Source organism: Oryx dammah, unplaced genomic scaffold (genome assembly GCF_014754425.2).
Source record: "Oryx dammah isolate SB20612 unplaced genomic scaffold, SCBI_Odam_1.1 HiC_scaffold_4, whole genome shotgun sequence".
Taxonomy (NCBI): Eukaryota; Metazoa; Chordata; class Mammalia; order Artiodactyla; family Bovidae; genus Oryx; species Oryx dammah.
The window spans coordinates 16858849-16885063 of NW_024070188.1; positions in this window are offsets into that span (position 1 = coordinate 16858849).

Below are 26215 nucleotides of genomic sequence, written 5' to 3' on the forward strand. Positions count from 1 at the left end.
TTCTTCAGTGCTCAGCTTTCTTCACAGTCCAACTCTCACATCCATACATGACCACAGGAAAAACCATAGCCTTGACTAGACGGACCTTTGTTGGCAATGTAATGTCTCTGCTTTTGAATATGCTATCTAGGTTGGTCATAACTTTCCTTCCAAGGAGTAAGCGTCTTTAATTTCATGGCTACAATCACTATCTGCAGTGATTTTGGAACCCCCAAAATAAAATCTGACACTGTTTCTACCGTTTCCCCATCTATTTCCCATGAAGTGATGGGACTGGATGCCATGATCTTTGTTTTCTGAATGTTGAGCCTTAAGCCAGCTTTTTCACTCTCCTCTTTCACTTTCATCAAGAGGCTTTTTAGTTCCTCTTCACTTTCTGCCATAAGGGTGGTGTCATCTGCATATCTGAGGTTATTGATATTTTTCCCGGCAATCTTGATTCCAGCTTGTGTTTCTTCCAGCCCAGCCTTTCTCATGATGTACTCTGCATAGAAGTTAAATAAGCAGGGTGACAATATACAGCCTTGATGTACTCCTTTTCCTATTTGGAACCAGTCTGTTGTTTCATGTCCAGTTCTAACTGTTGCTTAGTTAGCTCCTATTTCAATAACTGACCAAGGATAGATCTATTAAAATGTATATAAATCAGTTCAGGCTATTTAAAAGTAAGCCCTTTGGACCTTATTTATGAAATAATTTAAAGTTAGTGTCTTTGAACTTAGTATGTACAATTTTACAGTGTTAAATGAGATGAGCAGAATAGAATATATGCTCCCAAATGTTGGGTATGCCTTAAATGCATTTTTTTCATAAAGCTCTTTGTGTTCTTTTGCTTTAATTGTAATTTGAGTTTCCTGTAAACTCCTTTTGTTCTGCCTTGTCCCCATTATGCCAGTGACAGGGAATCAACAGTTTCATACTTTTTTTTTAGTATATTCTCTACATAGTACATAGTTCATAACTGAACACAGTAAGAATCTATCCTACATTTGCAACTCCATCTCTAAAATCTGCATTCAAATGGATATACCTTTCCTTTTCTTCTTTGCCTAAGCCTTCCTCAGTAATCAATGCAAAGAAGTAGAGGAAACCAATAGAATGGGAAAGACTAGAGATCTCTTCAAGAAAATTAGAGATACCAAGGGAACATTTCATGCAAAGATTGGCACAAGAAAGAACATAAATGGTATGGATTTAACAGAAGCAAAAGATATTAAGAAGAGGTGGCAAGAATACACAGAACTATACAAAAATGATCTTCACAACCCAATAATCACAATGGTGTGATCACTCACCTAGAGCCAGACATCCTGGAATGTGTAGCCAAGTGGGCCTTAGGAAGCATCACTACAAACAAAGCTAGTAGAGGTGATGGAATTCCAGTTGAGCTATTTCAAGTCCTAAAAGATGATGCTGTAAAAGTGCTGCACTCAATATGCCAGCACAATTGGAAAATTCAGCAATGGCCACAGGACTGGAAAAGGTCAGTTTTCATCACATTGTCAAAGAAAGGCAATGCCAAAGAATGCTCAAACTACTGCACAATTGCACTCATGTCACACACTAGTAAAGTAATGCTCAAAATTCTTCAAGCCAGGCTTCAATACATGAACCATGAACTTCCAGATGTTCAAGCTGGATTTAGAAAAAGCAGAGGGACCAGAGATCAAATGCCAACATCCACTGAATCACTGAAAAAACAAGAGTTCCAGAGAAACATCCACTTCCTCTTCATTGACTATGCCAAAGCCTTTGACTGTGTGGATCACAGCAACCTGTGGAAAATTCTAGAAGAGATGAGAATACCAGACCACCTGACTTGCCTCCTGAGAAATCTGTATGCAGGTCAAGAAGCAATAGTTAGAACTGGACATGAAACAAGAGACTGGTTCCAAATTGGGAAAGGAGTACGTCAAGGCTGTATATCGTCACTCTGCTTATTTCACTTCTATGCAGAGTACATCATGCAAAATGCCAGGCTAGATGAGGCACAAGCTGGAATCAAGATTGCCAGGAGAAATATCAATAACCTCAGAGATGCAGATGACACCACCCTTATGGCAGAAAGTGAAGAAGAACTAAACAGGCTCTTAATGAAAGTGAAAGAGGAGAGTGAAAAAGTTGGCTTAAAACTCAAACTTAGTTTTAGATCATGGCATCTGGTCCAATCACTTCATGGCAAATAAATGGGGAAACAATGGAAGTAGTGAGAGACTTTAATTTTGGGGGCTCCAAAATCACTGCAGATGGTTGATTGCAGCCATGAAATTCAAAGACACTTGCTCCTTGGAAGAAAAGCTATGACCAACATTGAAAGAATGTTAAAAAGCAGAGACATTACTTTGACAACAAAGGTCCGTCTAGTCAAAGCTTTGGTTTTTCCAGTAGTCATGTATGGGTGTGAGAGTTGGACTATAAAGAAAGCTGAGCACTGAAGAACTGATGCTTTTAAACTGTAGTGTTGGAGAAGACTCTTGAGATTCCCTTGGACTGCAAGGTGATCCAACCAGTCCATTGTAAAGGAAATCAGTCGTGAATATTCATTGGAAGGACTGATGCTGAAGCTGAAACTTCAATACTTTGGCCACCTGATGTGAAAAACTGACTCATTGGAAAAGACCCTGATGCTTGGAAAGATTGAAGGAAGGAAGAGAAGGGGACAACAGAGGATGAGATGGTTGGATGGCATCACTGACTCGGTGGACACGAGTTTTAGTAAGTTCTGGGTGTTGGTGATGGACAGAGAAGCCTGGAGTTCTGTAGTCCATGGGATCGCAAAGAGTTGAACACGATTGAATGACTGAACTGAGCTGGACTCCAAAATCTCTTCCCTCTGCCTCTTTACTGAATTTTCTTGAACAACCTTACAGAATTCAAGGGAAAAAAAGAAAAGAGGATGCATGGATATTGGAAATTTCCTATAGTAAGCCTGCCCAAAAAGAATGTCTTTGGAGACTATACAGTTAACTCAGCTGCAGAAAAGGAGTGGAGACATTTCCACCTTAAGCTACTTCCACCTGGAACCCACATCACAGAGTCATTTTGCCTGAGACCCAGCCTGTTCCAAATTTCTCTCTCACTCTTAATCTACTGCCAGACCAAGGTCTACTCAGGCCTATGTCTGTCACACCTAACCAGCTGGATAACAGCAGTGTACTGGGGTGGGTTTTTGCTTTCTCAAAGATATCCTGTTCCAAGAAATATAATGCCTTTTTTATTAATTTTTGAACAGTAAATGTATGTACTGTTCACAGAACATGCCAAAATAGTTTCAAAATGACACTATGGAAAATCATTAGCCAAGACCTTTGCAACTTTTAAAGATAGAATTTAAGTGCACTTTCAGGCACTCTCATAAAAACAATCTTTATCTTTTTCTGACTGTGACTGATTCTGACTCGGCTAGGAAAATCTCAGGGTGGAAATTTCCTGAACTGACAGCAGGTCATGCTAAATTAGAGGCACCACTCTTGGGAGGTGGCAGAAGTTAAAGAATGTAGCTAGGTCTATTTCTCATTAGTTATATATCCATAAAAGCATTGAAGAGTAACTTTCTAATTTCCCCAGTTTTAAAAATAGTGGATCAGATTTTCCATTCAGCTTCTCATAGCAGGACAGGAGCAAAAGACACCTAAAACAAAGCTTCAACTCACTTGCAGCATGTAGAAACCTTGTCTCCTCCTCCCCCCACCCAAAGAGAAGAAAATTGTCTTTTCCTTTTAGCTTTTTCCAAGTCCATATTATCTTTTCCATGGCACGTGATTAGGATATCAAAAACAGACATATTGTACTCTATAAATGCATCGCTAACATTTAAACCTAATTGAGATGCACACAGGATTTCATTGGAAAGGGTGATTCATGTAAACTGAACCACAGACCATCTGTTCCTACCTTCCATCCTCCAATTTATTCATCCTTTTTTAAAAAAAGAAAAGTAAACTGTTCCTTTGCTTCTAGATATCTTTTATTCACTACTCATATTAGTAAATCCCTAAAAACTAAAATTTTAATATGGCAAGATAATTCATTTAACCCCTTATCTGAGAGGAGGCCAGGAATTGAAGGCAAAGGGGATTATGGGTCTTTTAAATAAGACTTCCATTTATTTCTCAGTGTTGAAAAATGTTGTGCTCCTTTCCTGACCTTACGCTTAACTTTGATTTTTCCTTATATCTTCTTTTGATACTTATTTTCCCCCAAATTTAATGTAGCCATGTAAATCAGCTATAATTACTATAATGTTGCATTAACAAACCACTCAAAAAAATTAAGTGCCTTGTAGCCACCAGTGCTTATTTTTCTTCTTCAGGTCTATGGCTTTTCTGGGGTGGCTCTGCTACAGAGTTTAAATTGGTTGGGTTGGTCCCAAGTTTCAGGTTGGCTACAGGTAGTTATGAGCATGTTCGCATACTAATAGGATCAGGAGCTACCCAAGCCAGTCTCCTCACAGGGACTCCCAGGAGGCCAAGAAGGTAGGAAGAAATATGTGATGTCTCTGCTGAAGACTTCGGCTCAGAATTCCAAATCTGTTGGCCAAAAACTTCACGTGGTCAACCTTAACATCAATGAAGTTGGAAAATATCCTCCACCACTGCTTGTGCACTTCCAGACATATGGCAGGAGGGGGAGTTGAGAAAAATCATCAACTCTTCCATAGAGCAAAGGGCTTTCCTGGTGGCTCAGATGGTAAAGAATCCACCTGCAATGTGGAAGACCCAGGTTTGATCTTTGGGTTGGGAAGAATCCCTAGAGAAGGGAATGGCTACCCACTCCAGTGTTCTTACCTGGAGAATCCCATGGATAGAGGAGCCTTGTGGGTTGCAAAGAGTCGGGCACAACTGAGCGAACTTTCACTACCATAGTGACCAATGGGTAAAATGTCACACTGTTTCTTCTTTTTTAAAAATTTTATTTTTATTTTGGGGGGTCTTCATTCCTGCACATGGACTTTCTCTAGTCGCAGCAAGTAGGGGCCACTCTCTAGTTGCTGTATGCTGACTTCTCATTGCTGTGGCTTCTGCTGTGGAGTGTGGACTCTAGGGCACATGGGCTTGGTAGTTGTGGTTCCCGGGCTCTAGAGTGCTGGGCTCAGGGTTTGTGGAACACTGGCTTGGTTACTCCCAGGCATGCAGGATCTTCCTGGACCAGGGATCGAACTCATGTCCCTTGCATCAGCGGACAGATTCCCAACCACTGGACCACCAGGGAAGTCTCTGTCCCATTGCTTCTTGACTCCGCCTCAGGCTGTACATTAGCCAGGTATAACTTGCCATTGGTGTTATATATTACAAAGGGTATCTTTTCTTTTAACTGACATTTTATTTAAGAAAATTATTTACATACATTTTATCATCCCCACGTTATAATACCAATTATAGATTAAACATGGGATTTCCCAGCCAATTCACACAGATGGACAAACATTTATACAAACATTTGTTATTCTCTCACATTCACTCAAATATAATTATACTTCTGAAATCTGAGTACATCCGTGGATATTGCAATGACTTTGCTTTATTCCATTTACCTCACTGGGTTTTAGGTAAAGCATAGAATTAGACAAATTGTCAAAAAGACAGTTTTTTAATAAAAGGAAATAAGAAAAGGAAAAATGTATAAGAAAATATGGGTGCTAGGTACATAGGACAAATGAACTCTGGGGATACCCATGGTGAGCCTATTTAGACTGAATAGACTGGAATCTGAGATCAGCATCCAGTGAGTCTTAGAGAATAGCACAATTAAATGGATCATCATCATCCTAAACCTATAATTTTACATGTGTAAGCAAAACTGGCAATGATAAAATCCCACTGACTTTATGATTTTAGTTCTGTGGTTTTAGTTCCTTGGTTGTTCAATTTGCATCAACAACATGATGAGGCTGCAAAGGAAAATAGTTTTTACTCATATGTTAATTAGTAGAGATATATTTCTGAAAACAAGGGAGGCAGTTTTGCTCTTAATAAGCCAGTCAACATATGGGATATTGTATTAAGTTCATGTTATCATTATCAAGTTTTAACATTAAAAAAAAAAAAACTGTTGAAAGATTGGACGGTACACAGGAGAGGGCACACAGAAGGGTAACATAACTATAAACTAGCTTACATTACATGAAGAAAAGCTGAAGGAACCAGTGGCTTTATCTTACACAAGAGAAAAAAATGGTTAAATAATGGTAAATAATGGTTAAAACTTTTTAAGTACTTAAAAAGTTGCTGTGGTCAAGATATTATCTTTGCTATTATAGACGTTAAAATTGGGGATAAAACAGAATGGAATTGCCTTCAGTAAAGGTTTGACTATAATTATCAATGTATTTAAATAGGGGAATAGATGCCTATACAGTTGACAACTCTTTCCTGGAAATATTCAGAAACGTTGATTGGTATTCATGACTATTTGCAAATTTGAAATTTCAGGATAGAATTCTAAGTTCCCATTTTCCAGAGGAATATGCTTGTATCCTGACCCACTCATTTATTCATTTACTTACTTTTTCATTCAACAAATATTCTTTGAGCATCTACAGATGTTGTGTACTGATCTTGGCAGAGGAATATAGCAATAAAAAGGACAAACAAAATACTTGTCGTTATGGGCCTTATATTCCAGTAAGTGAAACAGATGACAAACTTGTAAAGAAGGAAGTAATCTCAGATTGTGATAAGTTCTCTTAAGAAAACAAGCGTCTTTAAAATTACTTGTGCCAGCATGTCAAAAAATGCAGTTTTGTTTGTGCCCTTTCCCCCATTTTGGCCCCATCACTTTCAATCTCTTCATTTTCATTTGTTGTTTTTGTGTAGTCGCTGAGTTGTGTCTGATTCTCTGTGACCCAGTGAACTGCAACATGCCAGGCACCCCCATCCTTCACTACCTCCCAGAGTTTGCTCAGATTCATGTCCATTGAGTTGGTGATGCTCTCTAACAGTTTCATCCTCTGCTGCCTCCTTCTCCTTTTGCCTTCAATCTTCCCAGCATCAGGGTCTTTTCCAGTGAGTCGGCTCTTCCCATCAGGTGCCTAAGTATTCAGCTTCAGCATCAGTCCATCCAATGAATATTCAGGGCTGGTTTCCGTTAGGATTAAATGGTTTGATCTCCTTGCAATCCAAGAGACTCTGCAGAGCCTTCTTCAGCAACACAATTCAAAAGCATCAATTCATCGACACAGCCTTCTTAATAGTCCAACTCTCACATTTGTACATGACTACTGGAGAAACCATAGCTTTGACTATATAGACCTTTGTTGGTAAAGTAATGTCTCTACTTTTTAATATGCTGTCTTGGTTTGTCATAGCTTTCCTTCAAAGAAGGATGTTTCTTCTAATTTCATGGCTGCAGTCACCATCTGCAGTGATGTTGGAGCCCAAGAAATAAAATCTATCACTGTTTCCACTTTTTTCCCCATCTATTTGCCTTGAAGTGATGGGATCAGATGCCATGATCTTAGTTTTTTGAATGTTGAGTTTTAAGCCAGCTTTTTTTAGTTTTCTCTTTAACTCTCATCAAGAGGCTTTTTAGTTCCTCTTCACTTTCTGCCATTCAAGTTGTATCATCTGCATATCTGAGGTTGTTGATATTTCTCCCAGCACCCTTGATTCCAGCCTGTGATTCATCCAGTCTGGCATTTCACATGATGTACTCTGCATAGAAATTAAATAAGCAGTGTGACAACATAAGCCTTGTTGCACTTTCCCAATTTTGAACCAGTCCGTTGTTCCATGTCCAGTTCTAACTGTTGCTTTTGACCTGCACACAGATTTCTCAGGAGACAGATAAGATGGTCTGGTATTCCCATCTCTAAGAATTTTCCATAATTTGTTGTGAGCCACACAATCAAAGGCTTTGGCATGGTCAATCAAGCAGAAGATGTTTTCCTGGAATTACCTTGTTTCTCTATGATCTATCAAACATTGGTAATTTTATCTCTGGTCCCTCTGCCCCTTCTAAACCCAGCTTGTACATCTGGAAGTTCTCAGTTTACATATTGCTGAAGCCTACCCTGCAGGATTTTGAGCATTACCTTGCTAGCATGTGAAATGAGCACAATTGTACAATAGTTTGAACATTCTTTGGCATTGCCCTCCTTTGGGATTGTAATGACAACTGACCTTTTCCAGTCACGTGGCCACTGCTGAGTTTTCCAAATTTGCTGACATAATGAGTGCAGCACTTTAACAGCATCATCTTTTAGGATTTTAAATAGCTTAGCTGGAATTCCATCACCCCTACTAGTTTTGTTTGTAGCAATGCTTGCCCACTTGATTTCACATTCTGGCTTTAGGTAAGTGATCACAACATCGTGGTCATCTGGGTCATAAGACCATGTTCCCTTGATAGCTCCAACATTCTTGAAGTCTTTCCCATTCTTTTGTTTTCCTCTATTTCCTTGCATTGTTCACTTAAAGAAAAACTTTCTTATCTCTCCTTGCTATTCTCTGGAACTCTGCATTCAGCTGGGTATATTTTTCTTTTTCTCCTTTGCCTTTTGCTTCTCTTCTTTTCTGAGAGATTTGTAAAGCCTCCTCAGACAACCACTTTGCCTTCTTGCATTTCATTTTGTTTGAGATGGTCTTGAACCCTGCCTCCTGTACAATGCTATGAACTTTCATCCATAGTTCTTCAGGCACTCTGCCTACCAGACCTAATCCTTTGAATCTGTTCATCATCTCTACTGTTTAATCATAAGGAATTTAATTTATATCATACCTGAATGGCCTAGTGGTTTTCCCTACTTTCTTCAATTTAAGCCTAAATTTTGCAATAAGAAGTTGATGATCTGAGCCACAATCAGCTCCTGGTCTTGTTTTTGCTAACTATATAGAGCTTCTCCATCTTCAGCTGCAAAGAACATAATCAATATGATTTCAGTGTTGACTATCTGGTGATGTCTATATGTAGAGTCATCTCTTATGTTGTTGGAAGGGGATGTTTTCTATGACCAGTGAGTTCTCATGACAAAACTCTGTTAGCTTTGCCCTGGTTCATTTTGTACTCAAACACCAAACTTGCCTATTACTCCAGGTATCTCTTAACTTTCTACTTTTGCATTCAAAACCCCTATGATGAAGAGGCCATCTTTTTTTTTTTTTTTTGGTGTTAGTTCTAGAAGGTCTTGTAGGTCTTCATAGAATTATTTGACTTCAGCTTCTTTGGCATTAGTGGTTGGGGCATAGACTTGGCCATTGCAATACTGTGATGTTGAGTGGTTTGTCTTGGAGACAAATTGAGATCATTCTGTTGTTTTTGAATTTGCACCTAAGTACTGCATTTTGGACTCTTTTGTTGACTGTTTGGGCTACTCCATTTCTTCTAAGGGATTCTTGCCCACAGTAGTAAATATAACAGTCATTTGAATTAAATTCACCCATTAGCATCTATTATAGTTCATTGATTCCTAAGATGTCGATGTTCACTTTTGCCCTCTCTTGTTTGACCACATCCAATTTACCTTGATTCATGGACCTAACATTCCAGGTTCCTATGCAATATTGTTCTTTATAGTATCGAACTTTACTTTCACCACCAGGGCATTCACAACTGAGCATCATTTCTGCTTTGGCCCAGTCTCTTTATTCTTTATGGAGATATTAGTATTTTCCCTCTGCTCTTCCCTGTAGTATACTGGACACATTCTGATCTGAGGGGCTCGTCTTCTGGTATCATATATTTTTGCCTTTTCATACTGCTCATGGGGTTCTCACAGCAAAAATACTGGAGTGGTTTGCCATTCTCTCCTCCAGTGGACCACGTTTTGTCAGAATCCACTATGACCCATCCATCGTGGGTGACCCTACATGGCATGGATCATAGCTTCATTGAGGTATGCAAACCGCATCACTGTGACCTGGTTGTGATCCATGAAGGGGCCTCATTTCCATGCTCATATTGCTCATATCTAAATGTTTGTTATGATAATAATATAGAAGAGAAAGGAATATAAGTATGAATTGGACAGACTTGGATTCATCCTTAGCTTGATCTTTGCTAGTTATGTGATATTAAACGGTTTACTTTGCCATGTTGACCCTCACTTTTTCTCTTTATAAAATGTGGAAAACAGAGATAGTATTAGTAAAATGATAAACCGTGGTGACAATTGAAATAGTTACCTTTTCTGCTAGTTCTCCATTTGCATCCCCCTCCATTCCCAGTCCTGTGAACACTTTCATGGTTCCATTTCTCCCTTCCCCTGCCTAACTCTGTGGCCAGTTATCGATTGGCTTCCAATTAAGCTCAGCCAGTGGAAGCACTGGCAAGAGATCAGAGGGTACCAAGAGAGAGAAGTCAGGGAATTCTTCCTTCGTGTTTCCATGCCTTGGCAAATATATTCAGCACTAGCTGTATCTCTCCAGTTTCAAAACTTCAGCCAGGTGGTTCCTTTTTCACAATTCTAGGTCTCTCTGGGCTCAAGGAACTTATTTCATCCTTGGCTTCTAGGTCCTAGGAGTGGCCTGTTTTCCTGCTGATGTAATATCATCACTAGCATGACTATGTGTCCTCACCTCCCTTTCAACCTGCACACATATCCATAGGTAGCCAACTGTTAAAATTTGATCATCTGGGGGAGAATTCTGTTTCCTGTAGAGATTCTGCCTGATCTAGTACTGGACCCTAGAAGTAGCCACATGAAGTAGATCCTCAGTTTGGTATTCTGGAACTGATTCGTTAATATATTTGATGATCACATGGTCTTCCTGGAGGACAATGAGAGGCTGGTGATGGCATGTCATGGTATCATAAACACTCAGTGCTGATGTGGGGTGAACAGCCAGATATCAAATGGCTCTTGCATTTGGTTTCAATGACAATGATAGTTACAAAGAGTATGGAATAGACTGGCTGTTTCTGCTATCTTGGGAGCTTACAAAAACAAAAAAAGAAAAGTACAGGACTTAAATTTCAAGCTCAAAGAACTAGTGGAGAGCTAAATACTTCTGTGGTAACCTTAAAAGAATCCCTTCTCTCTAGTAACTATAGGGCAGGCAAGCCTGAGGATTGGGCCCAAAATATGATTGTTTAGGTTGCAGAATTGCTACACTGTATAAACACACAGCTTCACCACAGCTGTTATGATAAGGTTAGAACACTGGTTAAGAAGCTGGACTCTGAGGTTTAGGATGAGTATATTTGGATAGACCCATTTGAAGGTGTGAACTTCAATTCCTCAAATGATCCTGAGATTCTTGTGTATGAAGAAGTAGCCTGTCTCCCTTTGTTTGAGAAAAATAATCTTTTCATACATAAAGACCTTTCCATCTGGGCTTTTGCCTCACAAAGGGATATCAGTTTTTCTTAATATCTGTCCCCATTCTCCTTCATTGCCTCTATATCCACAGAACTAGATCCTAGAATTGCTCAGATGGAAAACTGATTATCTTGTTTCAGAAGAGACAGACCATGCATGCTTAGAAAATCTTTTAAAGTTATATCAGTAATATAATGATGAGCTGTGTGGGGATGGTGTCTGAGAGTGTTTTCCTAGAGCAGACAGAATATAAGAGTGATTTATCTGTAGACATGTACATACTTAGCATTTTGAATTTAATGTGTCAGCCAAAACAGTTTTAAGTACATTTAGTAGTTTCCTCTGCCGACTACTGAAGCCTGGATTCAATGAAATCCAACTGTTCTTGATGTCAAGGCACCACAGCTTCCCTGCCCTATGTGAAGAAAGAAATCTAAAGGTTTTGAAAATTGAGATCCTTATGGTAGATGTATTATATGTAATCTACACATCTTCCTTCTATGTCTATCAGGAGATTTCAGAGAAATTCATTTTCATCAAGGCAATAAGAAATTTAGAAACTTCATCAAGAAGAGAACGGTGTCCTTGAGAATTTTCACTGTAGCTGTCTCTGTGTGTGTGTGTGCTCAGGCACTTAGCCATGTCCAACTCTTTGTGACCCTTTGGATTATAGCCCTCCAAGCTCCTCTGTCCATGGGATTTTTCAGTTGTCTTTGGCAAACTGAAAATAAAAATGAAGAATGTGGCTATTGTAGTAGGGTCTCTCATTTCTTGTGATCTCTCATTTCAGTGGAAATAACACAGTCCTGGGAAAGACCATGTGGTAGTGCTTACCCCTAAGAGAAAAGGTGGTTACAATTACCATAATCAGCCACAGAGACTGAGTGGCAACCAGCGTTCTGACCTACAGAAATTGGTGGCTGTGGCTAATTGATACCAACGTTCTCCAGGATAAAGTGGATGGGCAGCTGACAAGGTATTACTTAATCTCTATAACTGGAAAGAGTGTATGTCTGCTAAACAGAAATTTAATTTCCATTATGAAAGCAGGGATTCATGACTTCTTATAATCTCCCATTGAATTTCCAGACCTAGGAAGTTCTTGAAAAAGGATCTAGAAAGTCAGCTTCAGGGAAGATTGTTAGATGGACCTTGGAGAATTACTGGATTATTGAAAGCTGATTTAAGCTGATTGCAGTTGCTATTCTGGAAGTGATATCTTTTCTGGAGAAAATTAACACCATCCCAGCTTCCTAGGATAGCAACTATTCACTTGGCAAAAAATTTTTTTTCTCAGTTCCCAGATATGCTGTATGAAAGCCTCTGGCACAGAAAGGGCAAACCCATAGAATTTAGGGGCAAAGTAACTATTTCTCCATTTGAAAAGCATCTCTCAGGAAAATAGCTAAAATCTCATTTTTAAATGGTTTTAAACACATTGATGTCCAGCTAGAGATAATCTATTAAATATTTCAGCCTCCCTTGTAGCTATATATGGCTAGTTGACTACATTCGAGAAACTGGAATGTGAGAATCCATGATGTGTGCAATGTTTTCTGCATTTACAAATGAAGATATTTGCCCTGCTCCCTCTACACTCTTATAACCATAAATTTGTTTTCTTTGTCTGTGGGTCTGTTCCTCTTTTGTATGTAGATTCATTTGCACTGTTTTTTAGATTTCACATATAAGAGGTATCATAGAGGTATCATATAATATCTGTATTTCTCTGATTTGCTTCACTAAACATAATATTCTATAGGATCCAACCATGCTACTGCAAATGGCAATATTCCATTCTTTCTTGTGGTTGAGCAATGTCAATATTTCGTAGTTTATATATGTCACATCTTCTTAAGCTAATCATCTGTGGATGGGCACTTGAGTTGTTTTCATTTGTGACTATTGTAAACAGGGTGGCAATGAATGTTGGGGTGCATGTATCTTTTCAGATTAGAGTTTTAGTTTTTTCTGGTATATACTCAGGAGTGGGAATGCAGGATCATATGGTAGCTCTATTTTAATATTTTAATTTTAAGATATTTTTAATATTTTAAATTTTAAGATAATTTTAATATTTTAAGATATTGCCATACTGTTTTCCATAATGACTGCTCTAATTTACATTCCCAACAGAGTGCAAGTGTTTCCCCTTTTCTCCATACCCTCTCTAGCATTTACTATTTGTACACTTTTTGGTAACAATCGTTCTGACCAATACGAAGTGACACCTCATTGTGATTTTTGATTTGCATTTCTCTAATAATTAGCTATGTTGCATATCTTTTCATATACCCACTTACCATCTATGTCTTCTTTGGAGAAATGTCTATTTAGGTATTCTGCTCATTTTTCAATTGGATTTTTCCCCCCAATACTTTGAGTTGTATGAGTTATTTGTATGTTTTGGATATTAACCCTTTGTCAGGCAGATTATTTACAAATACTTTTTCCCTATTCCATGGGTTATCTTTTCATTTTGTTGATTTTTTTTTTTTTTTTTTTTGCTGTGCAAAAGCTTTTAAGTTTGTTTAGGTCTCATTTGTTTATTTTTGCTTTTTATTTCTTTTGCCTTTTGAGAAAACATTCTTACAATTTATTTACTTTATAAAAAGTAAATTTATAATATATCTCCTGAAAACTGTCACATATTTTAGGGAAAGCTTGTCATTATTATTTGCTAACTTTACCTCAAATTTTCAAATGTAAATGATGTTTTCCAAAGGTACGGTGTTAGTTCATCAAGAAAGTCTAAATTTTTTCAAATCTAAGAGGAAATTTTATAAGCAGAAAATATTTAATTGATGTGGTGAATCATTCTGAATTCATTTTTGATTCAATTAACGTTAGGAATAGAAACAATTCAAAGTCCAGAAACTTCTTGATGTTCCCATTAAATATTCTAAAACTCAAATTAGGAATTGTGGCAACTTCAGAACTCACTGACTCCCTAAAACCCTCCCCTGTATAAACTTTTCCAGGAACACCTAATTTTATTTTTAAAGACATTGTTTTAGTCCAAAACATTCAAATAAGGGAATTATTACCATCCTAACAAAATTTCTCTTCTTGCCTCTCCTTGGTTAGCATGTTAGTCCTCCTAACACTCGAGGAAGGTAAGAAAGTCACAGAATTCTCCCTCATCTTGTATTACTTAAAGGGTTACACTTAAACCTGGAGGACTTCATCTCAACAGTCTAAACAAGGGAATAATTATGAAATATTTTAATGTGGCTACATATCAGATATTTTCCCTTCCTTTATAGTTCACAATATTGATCTTTCTCAAGTGCTACTTTTAAGAGCAGTGCTTACACATCTCATGAACCAATGTTTCTCTTGCTTCAGAGGATGGTTAAGATTTGTTTTTTTCACACTTCTATTCTCAGCTTGTATGTGGTACATTTTCCAGGGAGCACCCTTGGCTTTGAAGTTGCCTTTCCAATCCTATCTCCTTTTTCTTCTGGGAAGTTTGAAAGGACCTGCTTTTCCAGTTTGACTTATTCAAATAAGAAAAATATTTCTTTTGCATTTATTTGAACTTTCTCTCTCTCTTTATTTTAAATCACTGAATATTGGTATGAGTTTTCTTTGGTTATGGTTTTCTTACATGTACACTATTGCATAAAACAGTGGCTTTGAAGTATGTGCTTGACCAGCAGCATCTGTATTGCTTAGGAACTTGTTGAAAGTATAGATTTTCAACCCTATCTCAGACTTATTAAATCAGGAACTTTCAGTATTGGGCCTAGTAAACTGTGTTTTAATAAGCCCTCATGCACACTTGAGAAACCATGGCATAGAATAATATAAAAAGTGGCTTAGTATTTGAAAATGTTGAAAGTAGAATGGAGCAAATATAAAATGGGACATTATATTGAACTGGATTCTGAGACATACATAGTATGGAGTCACCAGAAAAAATGCTCTAAGTTTTAATGCTATTGGCCCCTGGTGAGGAGGGGTGGCAATGGAGACCAAAGCAGTAAGGTTCTTATTCTCTTGTTTATAGTACTGCTTTAGCAGGAAGTACTGAGCCTTGGTACTTCAATGTGATCTGAGGACCAGCATCTTCAGAACTACATGGAAGCTTGTTGAAAGTTCCAAGAATCTACATTTTAAGGAGACTTCCTTGTGCTTATATTTACACTGAAATGAGAGGAACTGTTGACCTAGTTGGCTCAGATAATAAAGAATCTGCCCACAATGCAGGAGACCCGTGTTCGATCCCTGGGTTGGGAATTTCCTCTGGAGAAGGGAATGGCAACCCACTCCAGTATTCTTGCCTGGAGAATTCCATGGACAAAGGAGCCTTGGCAGGCTGCAGTCCATAGGGTTTCAAAGAGTCAGACACGACTGAACTACTAACACACATTGACTTAGTTGAGTATCTGGTGGTGATATTCAAGCTCAGAACAATTAAATCCTGTGCCCATTAAGTCAAACATGGGTAATCAATTACATATGCACAAATTAAAGTTCAAGTACAACTCAAATATCCACATATTTTCTAGTTTTTGCTATTTCTCTGTTCAAACAATAAGAACAAGAAAAATGAGGTATTAAAAATATTGGATTTAAGAAGTTAAGAGAGAGAATAAAGAGCAGAAACCATCATGGGTAAAAATGTCCAGACAGTATTATGAGTTAAAGCATTAACTGTGCAATGTGAGAAATAAAAATAAAGGGGACATTCAGATTATATCTTCATGTTATCATAACTGATTGAATATGAAATAAACAAAAAATTAATGAGTTAGTTTCATTTGGACAATATAAAAATATTTTTATAAGACTAAAAACACTTTTTTTTTTCACTCTACAAATAACTTTTGTGTTTTGGTGTAATAATTGTATTAACAATAATATTATTTATCAAGTCTCTACTATCTGTCAGACTGAAGGTACTTTAGATATACTAATGTAAGGGCAGACACACTGAAACCATACTCACAGAGAACTAGTCAATCTAATCACACTAGGACCACAGCCTTGTCTAATTCAATGAAACCAAGCCATGCCTCTGGGGCAACCCAAGACAGGCGGGTCATGGTGGAGAGGTCTGACAGAATGTGGTCCACTGGAGAAGGGAATGGCAAGCCACTTCAGTATTCTTGCCTTGAGAACCCCATGAACAATATGAAAAGGCAAAATGATAGGATACCAAAAGAGGAACTCCCCAGGTCATTAGGTGCCCAATATGCTACTGGAGATCAGTAGAGAAATAATTCCAGAAAGAATGAAGGGATGGAGCCAAAGCAAAAACAATGTCCAGTTGTGGATGTGACTGGTGATAGAAGCAAGATCCGATGCTGTAAAGAGCAATATTGCATAGGAACCTGGAATGTCAGGTCCATGAATCAAGGCAAATTGGAAGTGGTCAAACAGGAGATGGCAAGGGTGAACGTCGACATTCTAGGAATCAGCAAACTAAAATGGACTGGAATGGGTGAATTTAACTCAGATGACCATTATATCTACTACTGTGGGCAGGAATCCCTCAGAAGAAATGGAGTAGCTATCATGGTCAACAAAAGAGTCCCAATGCAGTACTTGGATGCAATCTCAAAAACGACAGAATGATCTCTGTTCATCTCCAAGGCAAACCATTCAATATCACAGTTATCCAAGTCTATGCCCCAACCAGTAATGCTGAAGAAGCTGAAGTTGAACGGTTTTATGAAGACCTACAACACCTTTTAGAACTAACACCCCAAAAAGATGTCCTTTTCATTCTAGGGGACTGGAATGCAAAAGTAGGAAGTCAAGAAACACCTGGAGTAACAGGCAAATTTGGTCTTGGAATGTGGAATGAAGCAGGGCAAAGACTAATAGAGTTTTGCCAAGAAAATGCACTGGTCATAGAAAACACCCTTTTCCAACAACACAAGAGAAGACTCTACACATGGACATTACCAGATGGTCAACACTGAAATCAGATTGATTATAGTCTTTGCAGCCAAAGATGGAGAAGCTCTATACAGTCAACAAAAACAAGACCAGGAGCTGACTGTGGCTCAGATCATGAACTCCTTATTGCCAAATTCAGACTTAAGTTGAAGAAAGTAGGGAAAACCGCTAGACCATTCAGGTATGACCTAAATCAAATCCCTTATGATTATACAGTGGAAGTGAGAAACAGATTTAAGGGACTACATCTGTTAGATAGAGTGCCTGATGATCTATGGAATGAGGTTCATGACACTGTACAAGAGACAGGGATCAAGACCATCCCCATGGAAAAGAAATGCAAAAAAGCAACATGGCTGTCTGGGGAGGCCTTACAAATAGCTGTGAAAAGAAGAGAAGCAAAAAGCAAAGGAAAAAAGGAAAGATATAAGCATCTGAATGCAGAGTTCCAAAGAATAGCAAGAAGAGATAAGACAGCCTTCTTCAGCCATCAGTGCAAAGAAATAGAGGAAAACAACAGAATGGGAAAGACTAGAGATCTCTTCAAGAAAATTAGAGATAGCAAGGGAACATTTCATGCAAAGATGGGCTCGATAAAGGACAGAAATGGTATGGACCTAACAGAAGCAGAAGATATTAAGAAGAGGTGGCAAGAATACACAGAAGAACTGTACAAAACAAATCCTCACGACCCAGATAATCATGATGATGTGATCACTAATATAGAGCCAGACATCTTGGAATGTGAAGTCAAATGGGCCTTAGAAAGCATCACTACAAACAAAACTAGTGGAGGTGATAGAATTCCAGTTGAGCTGTTTCAAATCCTGAAAGAGGATGCTGTGAAAGTGCTGCACTCAATATGCCAGCACATTTGCAAAACTCAGCAGTGGCCACAGGACTGGAAAAGGTCAGTTTTCATTCCAATCCCAAAGAAAGGCAATGCCAAAGAATGCTCAAACTACCGCACAATTGCACTCATCTCACATGCTAGTAAAGTAATGCTCAAAATTCTCCAAGCCAGGCTTCAGCAATACATGAATCGTGAACTCCCTGATGTTCAAGCTGGTTTTAGAAAAGGCAGAAGAACTAGAGATCAAATTGCCAACATTTGCTGGATGATGGAAAAAGCAAGAGAGTTCCAGAAAAACATCTATTTCTGCTTTATTGACTATGCCAAAGCCTTTGACTGTGTGGATCACAAGAAACTGTGGAAAATTCTGAAAGAGATGGGAATACCAGACTACCTAACTTGCCTCTTGAGAAATCTGTATGCAGGTCAGGAAGCAACAGTTAGAACTGGACATGGAACAACAGACTGGTTCCAAATAGGAAAAGGAGTACATCAAGGCTGTATATTGTCACCCTGCTTATTTAACTTAGATGCAGAGTACATCATGAGAAAGGCTGGACTGGAAGAAAGACAAGCTGGAATCAAGATTGCCGGGAGAAATATCAATAACCTCAGATATGCAGATGACACCACCCTTATGGCAGAAAGTGAAGAGGAGCTAAAAAGCCTCTTGATGAAAGTGAAAGAGGAGAGTGAAAAAGTTGGCTTAAAGCTCAACATTCAGAAAATGAAGATCATGGCATCTGGTCCCATCACTTCATGGGAAATAGATGTGGAAACAGTGTCAGACTTTATTTTTTGGGGCTCCAAAATCACTGCAGATGGTGACTGCAGCCATGAAATTAAAAGACGCTTACTCCTTGGAAGAAAAGTTATGACCAACCTAGATAGTATATTCAAAAGCAGAGACATTTCTTTGCCAACTAAGGTCCGTCTAGTCAAGGCTATTGCTTTTCCTGTGGTCATGTATGGATGTGGAGTTGGACTGTGAAGAAGGCTGAGCGCCGAAGAATTGATGCTTTTGAACTGTGGTGTTGGAGAAGACTCTTGAGAGTCCCTTGGACTGCAAGGAGATCCAACCAGTCCATTCTGAAGGAGATCAGCCCTGGGATTTCTTTGGAAGGAATGATGCTAAAGCTGAAGCTCCAGTACTTTGGCCACCTCATGTGAAGAGTTGACTCATTGGAAAAGACTCTGATGCTGGGAGGGATTGGGGGCAGAAGGAGAAGGGGACGATAGAGAATGAGATGGCTGGATGGCATCACGGACTCGATGGACGTGAGTCTGAGTGAACTCTGGGAGTTGGTGATGGACAGGGAGGCCTGGCGTGCTGCAGTTCATGGGGTCACAAAGAGTCGGACACGACTGAGCGACTGAACTGAACTGAATCCTTACATCAGCCCTATGAGAATAGCATTATATCTCAATTTTACAACTGAAGAAACTGAGTCTCAAAGAGGTTAATTAATGTTCGTAGGTCAGACTACCATTAGCTGTGGAGCTAGGATTCAAATCCAATTAGGGTGGCTCCAGACCCAGCTCTTTTACTACACCATAATGCTGCCTCTGTAAAGATAATTTTGAATAAGATTCTTAAGTGGTCTTGGTAGGAAACAACAGCAAATAATTAAAAATGATTAATTTGAAAAATGAGGGTAATTCCCTGGTGGTCCAGGGGTAGGACTTCATACATCCACTGCAGCCAAAAAAAAAAAAAAAGAAAAATGAAGGTGCTTAATTTTCATTATCTGAAAATTTATTTTTCCTGATTTTTTTTAACTTGTGAGAGAATTCAAGAAGAGACAAAAATCCTTCCCTTGACACCTTATTTTCCCTTTGTTACTTCCAGGCAATTAATTATTCTTTGATAAAACACATATTTGTGGTTTATGCCATGCACTCTTTACTTTTACTTGTAATGTAAATGGAAATTAATTTTAAATAATAAAAATAAATTTATTAATATAAAGTTTAAATACTATAATTTTAGATAATATTTAAAATAATAAAAATAAAATTTCCAAAGATAAGAATATTCTAATTGTTCCAAGTGGAGAGAATGTCACATGGTGCTTGATGAACTACTAGACATTTAAAAATTCTCTTTACTAAGTGAAGTAAGCCAGAGAAAGACAAATATATATCACTCCTATGTGGAATCTTAAAATATAATACAAATGAACTTATTTACAAAACAGAAATAGACTCATAAACTAGGAAACAAATTTATGGTTACCAAAAAGGAAAGTGGAGGAGGGATATATTAAGAGGTTAAGATTAAAATATATACACTGCTATATAAAATAGATAACCAACAAGGACCTACTGTATAGCACAGGGAACTATACTTAATATGTTGTAATAACCTATAAGGGAAGAAAATGTAAAAACTATATATATATGTACACATATATATTTACAGCTGAAGAAACTGAGTCTCAAAGAAGTTAATTAATGTGTGCAAGGCCACACTACCATTAGCTGTGGAGCTCGGATTAAAGTCCAGTTAGGGTGGCTCCAGACCCAGCTCTCTTAAACACTTACACCATAATGCTGCATATATATATAAAACTGATATCTTACACATACAATACACACAGATATAGAGCTGAATCATTTTGCTGTAAATGACAAAATGTAAATCATTTTGTTGTGCTTAAACTAGCACAACATTGTAAATCAACCATTTACCAATAAAATATTTTTTTAAAAAAAGGCAAGAAAAGGAAAACACACGCACACAATAAATGGGGACTTCCCTGATGGTCCAGTGCTTAAGAATCTTCCTGCTAATGCAGGGGACACGGGTTCGATCCCTGGTCTGGGAAGATTCTACATGCTGTTTGGCAACTAAGCCCACAACTTCTAAGCCTGCACGCCCTAGAGCTGCGTTCTGCAAGAGAAGCCGCTGCAGCGGGAAGCTGTGCACTGCAACTAGAGAGTAGCCTCCGCTCGCCACAACTAGAGAAAGCCCAGGTGCAGCAACAAAGACCCAGCACATCCATAAATAAATAAATTATTTTAATAAAACGTAGATGGATACATTTTTAAAACTTCTTTAATATTCTATTAATTCTAGAAAGTTTAAGTATATAACTCTAAGAATAAAATCATAACATACTCTGAAAATATACAGGAGAATCATTTTTAAATCTTAGAGTGGAAAAAACTATTTAAGCCAGCTTCAAAGGCTGAAATCATTTTTTAAAATGTCCACATATATATTTAAAAATGTGAAAAAAATTGCCATATAGCATTTTTTACATATTTCTAAAATGGGCATATATTGTTTACAGAAATACCTAACAAAGTTTCTTAATATACAAATGTGTTATTTGCCTTTCTTTCTAAACTATAAATTGATTGAGAACAGGGACCTATGCTATTTGGCACTGGATAACATTGCCAAAACTTCTAAAGCGCATAACTTAATGAATAAATGTCAGAAAAGCAATATAAAATGAATATAGGCAAATATTGAAACATTTTGAGATGTTTCTCTGATTGAAGATTTTATTTTTACTCAGACTGCAAGCTATTGACAAATACAGTTATTTCACATGAGATTGGGTGTATGATTACTCAGTGACAGATGCATAAAATTTTTTTAAATGATGCAAACAACCTTTAACAGTATTTGAAGAATTATTGTGGATTTGGGCCTTAATGGCACCTCAATTTATAATTTTCTAAGCTAGATTTCTTACAATTAAATGGCTGCTTCGAAGCCAGTTCATGAATGTCATTTTAGGAAAGTTAGTACTTTTTATGAGTCAAATAATCTAAATGTTTTCTTACATCTCATTATTTTGAGTTTTGGGATGAAGCACTGATAGCCAGCCATAAAAACAGTGCTATTCACACTGCTTTGGTGTGAGCCATCTTCTTGTCTCTCCCATCAGTTGTCCTCTTTTATTGAGTTTTGTCCTTAGTCTCTATCCTCACAAATGCAAACCCAACCATTGACCAGATGATAAACTGTGTACAAAATGGCACCACACCAATTTGCCATGTAACTTTGAGCAAGAGACTTAATCTCTTGCCATGTTATGTACGTTGCCACCCCAAAGAGTATGTTTTTAATATATATTTCATATCACACTGGAAGTGTTACTCTAGTCATAGGGTCTTAAAGTCAATACAACAACATAGAAAGAGGCTAGCAGGAAATTCTTTAAATTATAACATTTTCTCCCCTCGAAAATTTATTTCTACTTACCAAAAGGAAATATTTACAATCGGCTCAACTATCTTTATTATCAACCCAAAGGTATAGAAAGTGGCTACACACAGGGCATTTAAGGGGATGGGATTCGCACACAGACTCTGCTCTCTGAGGGTAAGCAAGTACATGGGAGCCATGTACGTCCTAACTTGCTGCAGCTTTACCAACCTGGTTTCTTCCCACAAGATTTCTTTAAGGTTCTTTGTAAAAAGGTTTCATTCTCCAAGTCTGTCATTGCCTTAGGGTGCTCCAGCACCCACTCCATTTGGCAAAATATTAATTAACCCTTTGATTTTGGACACAGTAACTGCTCTCTATCTATTCTCACAGTCTTAAAAGTTTCAGAGTTCTTGCTTCCTGAGACTGCTGAGTCTAAGACATAAACCTGATTCCCTTTGTTTCAAACCCACATTCATAGGCCAACCTCACACTCTTCTAATACATCCACAGAGAGAGAGAGAGAGAGTCTATAACAACTGTGATGACAAACAGCAGCATTTCTAATTACCTACTCACCCATGAGTTGGACTGTGAAGAAAACTGAGCACCGAAGAACTGATGCTTTTGGACTGTGGCATTGGAGAGGACTCTTGAGAGTTCTTTGGACTGCAAAGAGATCCAACCAGTCCATTCTAAAGGAGATGAGTCCTGGGTATTCACTGGAAGGACTGATGCTAAAGCTGAAACTCCAGTACTTTGGTCACCTCATGCAAAGAGTTGACTCACTGGAAAAGACTTTGATGCTGGGAGGGATTGGGGGCAGGAGGAGAAGGGGACGACAGAGGATGAGATGGCTGGATGGCATCACCGACTCAATGCACATGAGTTTGAGTAAACTCCGGGAGTTGGTGATGGGCAGGGAGGCCTGGCGTGCTGCGATTCACGGGGTGGCAAAGAGTCGGACACAACTGAGCGACAGAACTGAACTGAACTGAACTCACCCACCTACTGGGCTTCCCAGGTGGCTCAGGGGATAGGGAGACACAGGAGACTCAGATTCATCCCTGGATAGGGAAGATCCCCTGGAGGAAGGCATGGCAACCCACCCCAGTATTTTTGCCTGGAGAATCCCATGGACAGAGGAGCCTGGAGGGCTATAGTCCTTAGGGTCGCAAAGAGTTGGATGTGACTAAAGTGACTGAGCGCACACACACACACTCACAAACACCCTGCTGGGGAAGCCATGTAATGAGTCGGCCCAGTACACTGATTCTACTGAAGGAAGAAACACTTTTTAGGTATAGTCACAAGGTGAGAGACCAGATGATGACTAGCAAAAAGATGCTTTAAAGAGGATACCAAGTCAAGCCAGAATGGTTTGTCATTATGTAAAATGGGTTCTCAAGCAGAAAGGGAGGCCTGTAAATACTAAAAGCTACAAGAAGCAGGCTAGTTTCTTTTCCCTGTTTCTATTCTTACTCTTTCCAATCAAATCTGCACTATAATCTGAGTTAGTTATTTAAAATACAAATCTAAATAACTAGTTCACCAATTAAAACCTTCTTAATAATGTTTTCCTTTTCGCCTTGGAATAAAGTCCAAAATCATTGAAAAGGCTTAACAAGAACCTGCATGATTTGATATCCTAAATGGCCTCACCACCTTCATTCCCTTGCATTCAAGCAAATTTAGATTATGTCACCACTCTGCTAGAAAAAAAAAGCTATGATGGTTTCCTGTTACCTGTAGAATTTAAAGTCCAGCTTTACTGTTTTTCAGTTCAGTTCAGTCACTGTTTTAACCTTAACTCAATTTTTCCCACATTATTTCTATTTATATACATTTCCTTGGTAATCCACACTGCCCTTGCCTACTTTGTCTCTTTTTTTCCTCACATTCTTTCACTCCTCAAACTCAGCAAGTCTAAATTCTTTCTAGTAGACCTTAAATCCCACCTTATTCTTGTGTCTTCTCTTAATTCCTCCTGTCGAGAAATAATCTCTTCTCTGTCTGCATTGTTGTAATGTTTACTTTAATATTTACCTCTCTAGATTATAGATAGCTGTGTTCCAGTCTCATCTTCCCTTCTTGCCTGAGCAATCCTTGCCTGAACATGCAAACAAGGAGCAATGTTTGATTCATCAGATGTTTCAAAACATCCAGCAGTGTCAGGAAACTTAGTTGGTTCTCACTCAATAAATATTTGTGCAGTGCATGACTGTCTTCAACAATCAGAAGTCAATCTTGCTGAGAATCTACACAAACCAAACTACTACTGACTTCTTTTGTCTACTGTTGCCTGAGTAGAGAGTGCCAAACAGTCCTAGAATAAACGAATTAAGTTCCAAAAGATGAAAAAGCACAAAGCAAAGAGAATAAGAGGGAGATGATCACACCATGTGCTGATTGTTTTACCCAGAAGGCTTCTAGGCTTTTAATTAAACGGTTTAACCATGGGAGGCAAAAGATGGAATGTGTTCCTAATTAATGCTTTAAACTCATTATGCTCCCAGGCCAGGAGCTAGAATAACTGCATAAGAATTTGAAGATTATTTCTTCCGAGATCATGGTAGGTTTCTTTGATAAATCTCAGTCACTGAGCTTCAAAGAAGTCTGTTCTATTAGCTTAGCTGATATCATGAACCAAAATAATTCAGGATTTGAAGATGTAAGCTTGATTTATAAATATTTAGATGAAAAACACCACCACATTCAAGTCTCTTTTTTTTTCTTTCTGTCTTACAATTTCATAAAAATAGTGCATGGTGTTGCTGCTGCAACAGGGATTTGATTCTAAAGATTCTTATAGGGAAAGAATTGTATATGTCAAAGTTAACTTTGAAAATCCTTTAAATTGTACATGAGATAGAGTAAACATGTTTTGGGTATCATTCCATCTCTCAAGAAATTCCCTACAGTAAATCATTTTCCCTAGCGTGGGGATAGATAGGTTACTGTTTCCTTGTGCATCAGAAGAAGTAATTTGTTTACAGCTAGTGGCCTTGTTTTATGTTTTTCCCCCTCCTTAACTTACAAAGTTGAATTTACAAATTTAAATGGACCCCAAATGGAATATGATTTCATGTCTCCAACTTAATCCAAATTTATTTGCTCTTAGGGATTTTACTACATGTCCATAAAAATACAGTTGAATTCTATAATCACAACTGGAAGCAATCTAAGGATTAATCCAAATCATTTTCCCCAGTTAAATTATTAATTCTATAATTTAAAAAATGTTTTTAAATTAAAAAATGATTTAAAAGAAAATCTTTAATTTCTGATTATTCTCCAATTAAGTTATTCAAATGAATTAGAGTGTTTTTGTCCTTTTTGTCCATTCTCCTTATCTCACTCTTGAAAAATTTGTATGGGTGGAGTGTTTGAGATTCGGCCACACATTCTACAAATCTTATTTTCTTGATGTTATTCTATAATACTCAGAAGATTTTGATGCAGCAGAAATTATTAGGCAATCAAATTAGTCAGTTATATCTCTTATCTTGGATCTTTACAAGGCTAGTTAGTGAACCACTTCTGATTCAGTGCTGAGATTTCTTCTGTTTAATAGATAATAAAAGGTACACTGATAAATATTTTATATTTTTATGGACTTACTCATCATATTTCATATGGAAATTTTGTTCCCTATACCGTATTTAATATATTTAGAGAAGCTGCAATTCAATAAACAGTATTTTGAGTAGATATTATATGAAAGACACTAGTTTGAGTTCTGCTGCTGCTGCTGCTGCTGCTAAGTCGCTTCAGTCGTGTCCAACTCTGTGCAACCCCATAGACAGCAGCCCATCCGGCTCTCCCGTCCCTGGGATTCTCCAGGCAAGAATACTGGAGTGGGTTGCCATTTCCTTCTCCCATGCATGAAAGTGAAAAGTGAAAGTGAAGTCGTGTCCGACTCCTAGGGATCCCGTGGACTGCAGCCTACCTGGCTCCTCCATCCATGGGACCTTGCTAGCAAGAGTACTGGAGTGGATTGCCATTGCCTTCTCCTTGAGTTCTGCAGGAAACA